Raw genomic sequence first — 8,282 nt, 5'->3', positions numbered from 1 at the left:
GGGGGGGGGGGGAATAAGCCTGACCACCTGAGCGTAAAGCAGACTATAAGAAGAAAAGATGGTACAGAACACGCACAGCGGAAGATAATAGTACGAGAGAAATGTGCACAAACTGTGTTCGCTTCTTCAGGAATAGGGAAAAGGCAAAACCCACAGTCAAGATAATGAAAGGTGGAAAAGACAAGAAGAGAAATCGATCACAAGAAGAATCGCCAAGGAAAGCAAGGCAAAAAGAGAATGATGAAAAGATGAACTCGCTCCAGTGCAGAGGAGGTGGGCAGGACGTCCGTTGATACACTAGGCCAAGAAGACGCAGGATGAGCGAGGCCTGTTGGTATGCCAGTCACGTATTCCAGGAGAAGAGAAGAATGAAAAGAATATAAAAAAAGCGGCGAGAGAAGAGGAGAGGGAGAGAGGGCAGGAGGTGAAAAATATTCGATGGCTAGTGTTTTCAGGTATAGAGAACACGAGAACATATACTGGCAGCGGCGCACAGGCCCCCACGTATACAGACGCCATCGCAGAGAGAGAGAAGAGACACAAAGATGGAGAGCAGTGGAAATACAAAGAGAAAGAAAAAACCGTTGCATGCATCCATGCAGAGCAGGTGAGAGGATTACAAGCTTGGCAGCATATATGTAGGTGCATAGATTTGCTGCCTTTTCATATTCCCCACTTTAAAACACTGTCTCCCCTTCTTAGAGAAGGGGAAGGCTGAACGGGGAGATGGCGCCGGCGACAAGGAGCAGTGCAGATTCCATCAGCGCGCTGTGTACGTGTTTTTTTGTTTCGTCTTTCCCCTCCCCATGTACAGCGAGAAAGAGAGAAAGAGCGAAAGCAGTCGATCAGATTCTGTGCATGTGGTGAGAGAAGTGAATGGGACCGATGGAAGGGGAGGGTAGGTGCGTCCGGGGACTACTTTGTTTTCTCTTGCGGTAGTTGATGTGGTGTGCTTCTCTTTTGTCTTAAAGATTGAAGATTAAAGGTAAGGAGAAGGCTAGAGAGGACAGGGGCGGCAGCTGATTAAAACCACGCGACAGTGTTCAACTCGTTTCCTTTTCGGTTCGTGTTAGGAGAGGAAAGACGTTGAATGAAAAGTGTCTTGGATGCACATGCTGCCTGTTTTAGGTAGAGCATCAAAACACTTTGCCATGACAATTGCAGTTACCCCACACGTGCATACACGCACACACGCTCGGGCCTCTTCTCGTCACCTCCTCCTCCACCCTCAGCGCATCGCTTGCGGCACAGTCGACTCAACGCACGCAGAAGCAGACCCCTTCGTCTCTTTCCAATAAAAGACAGGGAAAAAACTATCGACAAGGATAAGGAGACGAGGAAGGGAGAGACACAGCCTGGCGACACAGTGAAAGAAGGCGAGAACAAGCGTGGCGCGATGGCCACGAAGTCACTGGCCCTGCAGCTCCATCATCGTCGACACCCTTCACTGCTGCTCTCGCCGCGTTGCTTGCAGCCCCGACTACTTCCAGCTTCCCGGACACGGCCGCGACGGGAGGCTGCGCTCCTGTGGCCACTGCTAGAGCCTACACGGTGCTGCCTTTGAAGCTACGGCACTTGGCTGCCGTGGTAGTCGGAGGTGTCATGAGTGCGCCGGCGTGCATGAAGGAGGGGGGAATGCCTCTGTACTCACTGTTTGCAGGAATGAGCGACGGCGTCGGCGCACAGGTGGCCGTGGTGGCGATGCGACCGCTCTTCTGTGCCACCGGTGTTGACTTTATCCCACTCGCCTTTCCCTCCTCCCTTTTCAAGTATCGGCGGCTTGTTCCCTTGCTCGTTGTGAAGTTGCTCGCATTGGTGAGCGGAATACAGGGAGCAAAGAAGGAGTCCGTGCTCCTCACCTCCCCCCCCCCCCGCTCTACTGATGACCCAGTGAGGCCACTGGCGTACATGCTGCCAAAGTCGCGGTTACTGTTGTACATGGAGAACATCATCCCCATGGGCGGCATGCCATGCATGGGCCCAAAGCTGCCGTAGAGAGTTCTGGCGCCGTATAGTGACTTGACAGGGACGAGCATCACGGGTATCATTCGCGTAGAGCACATTAGCATCACCGTACCTCAACATGCCACCGAAGCCATTGAAGCGTATTGAGTCGTAGCTGTTCATCTGATCAGCGCCAAAGCTGCCGTGGTTTACCAGCGCCGCGTGCGTGTTCATCAGGAAGGAGTCGCTCCTGTACGAAGGCATTCGTAGCGAGCCGGTGGAGTGCACGCGGCTAAGGTTGCCAAACACGCATGGGTTCAGCGAGCCATCAACGTTCACCGCATCTCTCGGCAGCGAAGGTGCGTAGACGTCGCCGCTGCTTCCATAGGCACTGCCGGTGAGCCTGCTGTTGCGGCTGAAGTCACCCGTCATGGAGCTGCAGAAGTCCTGCAGGGAGCTCGCCAAAGGGTGCATTGGCGGGAAAGTGGTAATGCAACCGAGATGCGAAACGATACGTGTCACTACAGTGATGTCCGACCTGCGTCCCATGTAAGTACTGCGCAGCCAAAGGCACGACGGCCGAGAAGATCCAGCGTTGTGGAGGCGGCCGGAGCTGACGACAATGGCTTGAACATGCGAAGAGACGAAGAGGGCGACAAGTGCCCTGACTTGGAGGCGGAAGAGTGCCAGTCGCGGTTCGAGGACGACGATAACGGCCAATGTGTGCACGACAAGAACGAGTACCGACATTCACCAGACGGCAGTGATTGCCGACTGCTGGAGGACAACCGATGCCCGCCACTCGACCCGCGCAAATTCAGGTTGGTCCTTCCGGACTACCCCCAGTGCACCGCTGAACAAAACAAAAGAGAGCGCGCGCGTGCCCGGGAACCAGTGCGCACCAAACGTGAGCTCGACGAGAGTATAGCCAGTCAACAACCACAACAAAAAAGTCTCGGCTAAAACGTGCACAGCAAGTCCCCTCGGCAAGCGAGCAGGCACGTAGTTTGGAGAAGAAGCACGGCCACGACACGACTTCACTGGAGAAACACCAAAAGACGTGAATAGGAAAAGAGTGCAGCAGCAGAGAAACAACGAGAGAAGAGGAGAGGGGGGTGAGGAAGGCAGGAAGTACGAGAGACACGTACGAAAAGAAAACGAGAGAAATACGAGAACCACAACAAACACAAAGGCACCGCACGCGCGCACGCAACCGAGGCAGGAGAGGGGGAGGAGGGGGAGGAGGGGGAGGGAAGAAGAGAGAATAGGCTTTGCAGAAAACGAAGGAAAAAAAAAAAGGAAAGAGAAGACGCGAGAAAAGAGGGACCAACACACTTGAATGGGAGAGGCGCACCGAGAAAGAAAGAGAGAGCGCGCGCGCTGGAAGACAGCGAAGGGGGGAGCAGTGGTGCAGGAGTTAACGCATCTAAAGTCAGTGACAGCAACAGCCGTGCACACAGGCCCACGCGCACGAGAAAAACACAAAAGGCAAAGAAAGGTAGAGGCACTTGATCAGGCAGAATACAAAAAAAAAGGGAAGAAGACAAGAAAGCGCCAAATCAAAAATAAGAGCGCAAGCACAGACGCACAAACAGGACGGCAATAAGCAGCGCTCATCCAACCTCCGTGAGGGGAGTTGTGGGGGTGGGGTGAGGAGATGAGTATCGGTCAGCAAAAGGTGGCAAACTCACGTACAAAAGAAAACGACAGAGAGAATGTGCCGAAAAAAAATTTTAAAAAGAGCAGCAGCAGGAGAATGGGGCGCAAGAAGCGACGAAAAGAAAAAAGCAGGTAAATGCTAAAGACACAAACTCGCAGAGAGAAGTTGGAGAAAGGGGGGAGGGAAGAGGGAGGCTAATAGAGAGGGGCAATCAACAGAAGGTGAAGGAATCACACTACAAAGCGAAAGAAAAAGAGCAAAGCTGATGTGTAGACCTTTTCGTGTCTAGAGGATTTTTTCCTATACGTTTGCTATGAATGCGCGCGTAGTGTCCCAGTCGTGTGTGGGTGTGTGTTCGTGTGTGTTTGCGGAGAAGGACGTTTGAGAAAGAAAAAGAATAAGGAAAATAAGACCCAGTGCGTCGTGAAGGATCGATGCACCGCCAGGACACAACGATGAAAGACGCTGGGGAGAGGGAAAACGAAGGAGATAGATCAAAACAGAGAAAAAGAGAAGTACACAAAGGGAAACACCGTATGAGGAGAAAGGCGAGGAAAAACAACAACAAGAGCTTTGGAAGTGGAGCAAGCTGAGGAAGCGGCAATGGTAACGAGAGAGCGGCACAGCGAGATGACAAAGAACGCAATGAAAGTCCTGTAGGTTTAGTAGAAAAGCACCCACGACTGAGAGTTTAAATCGCCACCACGGAGGGGCAGGAAAAATAAAGCAGGCGTGCCGGTGTTGGTCGTCTCTTGCTTTCGTCTTTTAGAGATGCTCTTGGTTGTCAAGCCGCCTTTCTGTATGGGTGATCGCGCACGTTGCTTTCTGTTTTCCCCTCTGGTTGCTTGGCTGCTTTGGATGCGAGGTGACGCCTGCGACGGCCACCTATCCTACGTGCGGTGTCACTGATGGCGGTCAACTTGCGTGGACAATGGAGTAAGGAGTAGGCAGAGAGGCATCTCACACACACAGACGCGCGCGCAGAGGAAAGCGTGCACGGGACCGTGGCTTTACGCTTGAGCAAAAAGGGGGCGCATGTATGAGTGCCTTGTGTGTGTGTGTGTGTGTATTACTCGTATACGTCGCGTGTTGAAATTTGGGTCTTCCTTAGAAAAAGGATATGGTATGCAAACAATAGTGAACAAGAGGGAGAGCAAGTAGATGTGGAGTGACGGAAATCTCGGGGGCAGGGAAAGGGGGCAGAGTGTGAGGATGGTTGGAGAACGGGAAAGGGCGATAGGAAAAACAGCAGCTCTTGCACCGCCGCTCAAACAGCCACAGAAAGAAACCGTGATAAGGACAGCACGTGCAACGAGTTGAATGGTGGGCGGAGGAAACTCTGCTGAAGGAGCGAGGGAGACGTGTTGAGCGTCAGGACGGTTGGAATGGCAATCTGTTAGTGACTTCTTCTGTTTGCATTCACATGTGTGAAGCGTGGTTGTACACGCATAGTTTCTCTCGTGCGTGTGGTATAGTGACGGATTACTACAGAAAAAAAAATGCATCCCTATTTGTCTGCGCATGTGCACACAGCAAGATACAAGCGAGCAGCAGTAGAGGGGAAGTGGGGACAGTCGATGCGGGAAACGGGCAGAGAGCGAGCGAGCGATAGCCCACATGGAGACTTCGATCCTCAAGAAAGAAAAAAGGATGAAGGAAGTCCAAAGGAGATCGAAGAGGTGAGGAAAAGGAGAAGATAAAACAAAACGACGCAGGTTAATGAAAGCATTTCGTGTGCGACACCCTCGTTGATTCAGACGCCGAGCTCCAGACTCCTCAGAGGTGCTGCCGCTAGGCAGTAGATCAAGTATGCATGGAGGGCAGCAGAGGAAAGCTGATGTTCAAACAGAGACACAGGAGAAGGTAACTTACTTGCTGTTGGTATTGGTTGCTGAGGTGAGCGTAGAGAACGAATGCGTCGACACACAAACGCAGGCGATAAGCAGCACAACGCCACAGAGCAGGCAAGGGGCACTACTGCCATTGATCTCGACGCCTATTGCCTAACTCCTTCACCGTAATAGGGGCGCTGTAGCGCGCGCGTACGAGTATAGGGGTGCACTCATCCTCGTCCTACAATACGGTGGCTCAGCAGCACCCACTGCGACCTCCTTCGTTTGGGCGACTCTTTGGTCTCTCTGCTGGATGTTTGTTGTTTTTCTTTCTTTACCGCCCCGCCTCTTGTCAGCACCCCGACAGACGCACACCATAAAAACATAATAGAAACATCTGCGAAGGAAAAAGAGAGAAAGAGAGAGACAGGCAGGCAGGCATAAGGCAAAAGATAAAGAGAGGAGAAAAGCAAACCCAAAAATTTCCCGTCAAACTAACGCACACATTTTCATACGTATACGCCGCCGCGGCCACAGAGAAACGGAACCAGGAGAGAATAACGCCGGCCAAAACATAAAAGGGCTAAGAAAAAAGACATGTAACAGGTGGAAAGGCAATCAGAGAAAGGAAATGGAAAAGGAGGAGGTACCGTGCGCCAGCATGTATCCGCACACATGCGCACACCGTGAGAGCAGGTCCACCAACATGCAGTATATTCGACAATCTCCACTATAAGCAGTGAGCACACATTAAGGCGTCACGTCATGCGCATAGATAGAGAGGGATAGAAATACAGAAGGAGATACATGGAGAGAAAAAAAAGCGTGGATACGGTAGGTGAGAGAAGCGGCAGTGAGAAGCAGACCAGCAAGCATAGCCAGCACCAGTGCCATGACACACCTATCAAACACGCACCGACAACGATCACCGCGCGATGCAGTACGCTACGTCGTCGCCTGTAACTCACCACAAGACGCGGTAGAGTCACTGACGGACGTCTAGGCGTGGCGTGAGAGAGACACCCGCCCACACAGAGAAAAAAAAGCAAAAAAAGAAGAGCGGCACGTCGAGAACCAAAACTCGGCCGCCGAGAACGAAAGAAAAAGAGAAAACGGCTCAAGACGGAGTACAACCTGAAGAAGCTCCACAGCGCAAGTCCCACCAAGCCGACTTGGGTGCCCCAGCACAACAACAAAAAGAATACGGCAAAGGAGGTCCACCTTCGGCACGTGCAAAAAAAAAAAAGAAAACAGCGGTACAACAAATAACAACAGAGAAGACTACAGTCGCACCATATTATTTTTGTTTTCTTCTTCGAGCGTGTCACTCCACCATGAGCAAGTCCACAATCATACGCACAGAGCCACAGTCCATCTACCCCCCCCCTCCCCTCCTCACTGCGCCGCCGCCAAATCCTGGTCGTCTAGAGCAAGGCGTCTGCTGCCCACCCGGGGCATGCGCCTAGCCGACTCCTCTGGCGCCTTCCTTGCATGCATGCGGTGCCAGACGGGGCTCAGCACACGGCACGCCGTGATCCGAGCAGGCCGCGTCCAGGGTCCGGCTCGGTGGCGGGGAGAGAGGGCCGTGCGGGTGCACGCCGGGGGTGCTCAAGAGGGTGCGGTCCAGTCGCAGGACGGAGTCCCCCCCCTCCCACAGCCGCCGCAAGCAGCGGCATCCCCTCACACGGTGGCAGACGCCACACACTGGCTCCTGGAGGACCCGATGGCGCGGCTCTGGGTGCCCGAGTCGTGCCTCTCGCGCCTGCGCCTCGTCCGCCCGCCCGGCGGCGTGTAGGAGATGCCGCGGCATGCCGCGCACATGCACCGCGGGGCGGGTCGGCATGCATCGCTTCGCGCGTCTCTCGTCTGTCACACGTGCTCGGGCGACTCCTGGGCGCCCCGCGTGGACGCGACACACCGGGCCAGCGGGGCTCTTCAGAGCGCCGGCACGCAGGGCTCGCGGTTTCCGCTACTGGGCGCTGCATCAGGACGACGCTGTTGTCGCGAAAGGGGGCTCGCTCCCTGCGCCTTTCATTTTTGCCCATGCCCTGAGGGCGTCCAGATGGTGTGCCCGCGTGTGCCGCTGTAGGGGAGGGCGCTGCCACGGGGCGGCGGCCGAAGGGACACGTACGTAAGCATGCGCCGGCGCGAAAAGAGCGCATAGCCTGTCTTTCCGACGGAGAATAAGAGGCAGCGATAGATACCCAACGGGGAGAGCCCCATGCAGCGCGAGGGAGGTGCGCGTAACCACCTCACTACGCACGCACCCATAGTGTAAAACAGAGGGCCCTTCGAGCCCCGAGCGGCCCGCGAGTGGCATGTCAGGCACAACACCAGGTCGGCAGCGCTCACAGCAAGGAATACGAAGGCGTAGGCGGAAGCTCTGGTGGGGGGGGTGGCGGTACCGTACCGCCAGCGGTGTGGCCAGCTCCGCACCATCGGCACCCCATGCAACAGCTGCCCGTCACCCGCCGCTTCAGGAGTCCACCTGCATGGACTGGCCTCCCGGGCGGGCTTGGGCGAGCATGGCGTCCTGTCGTCTCGTAAGCTCAGCATCTGAGTTCTTCTAGTGTGGGACGGATGCCGTTACGTAACGGACATGACTCGTAGTGAGCGAGGAAAATGCTACCATGACAGGACGTCTCACCCGCACAGCACTGGCTCAGGGCCCACCACCGTACCCGAGGGCAGGTTGCAGGCCCTTGGATTGCTCACAAAGAAGGGGCACTAGGGCCTGACACCACATTGAATGGGCTGGCATCACCAGGAACTCACAACGTGGAAAAACACGAATGCCTCCCCTTCGCGTGTCCACTTACCATCTCTGTTACTACTATGTGTCTCGC

This window comes from Leishmania braziliensis, chromosome 33 (assembly GCF_000002845.2).
Source record: "Leishmania braziliensis MHOM/BR/75/M2904 complete genome, chromosome 33".
Lineage (NCBI taxonomy): Eukaryota > Euglenozoa > Kinetoplastea > Trypanosomatida > Trypanosomatidae > Leishmania > Leishmania braziliensis.
The sequence above is the reverse complement of the archived record's forward strand: the minus strand, read 5'-3'. Positions refer to the sequence as shown.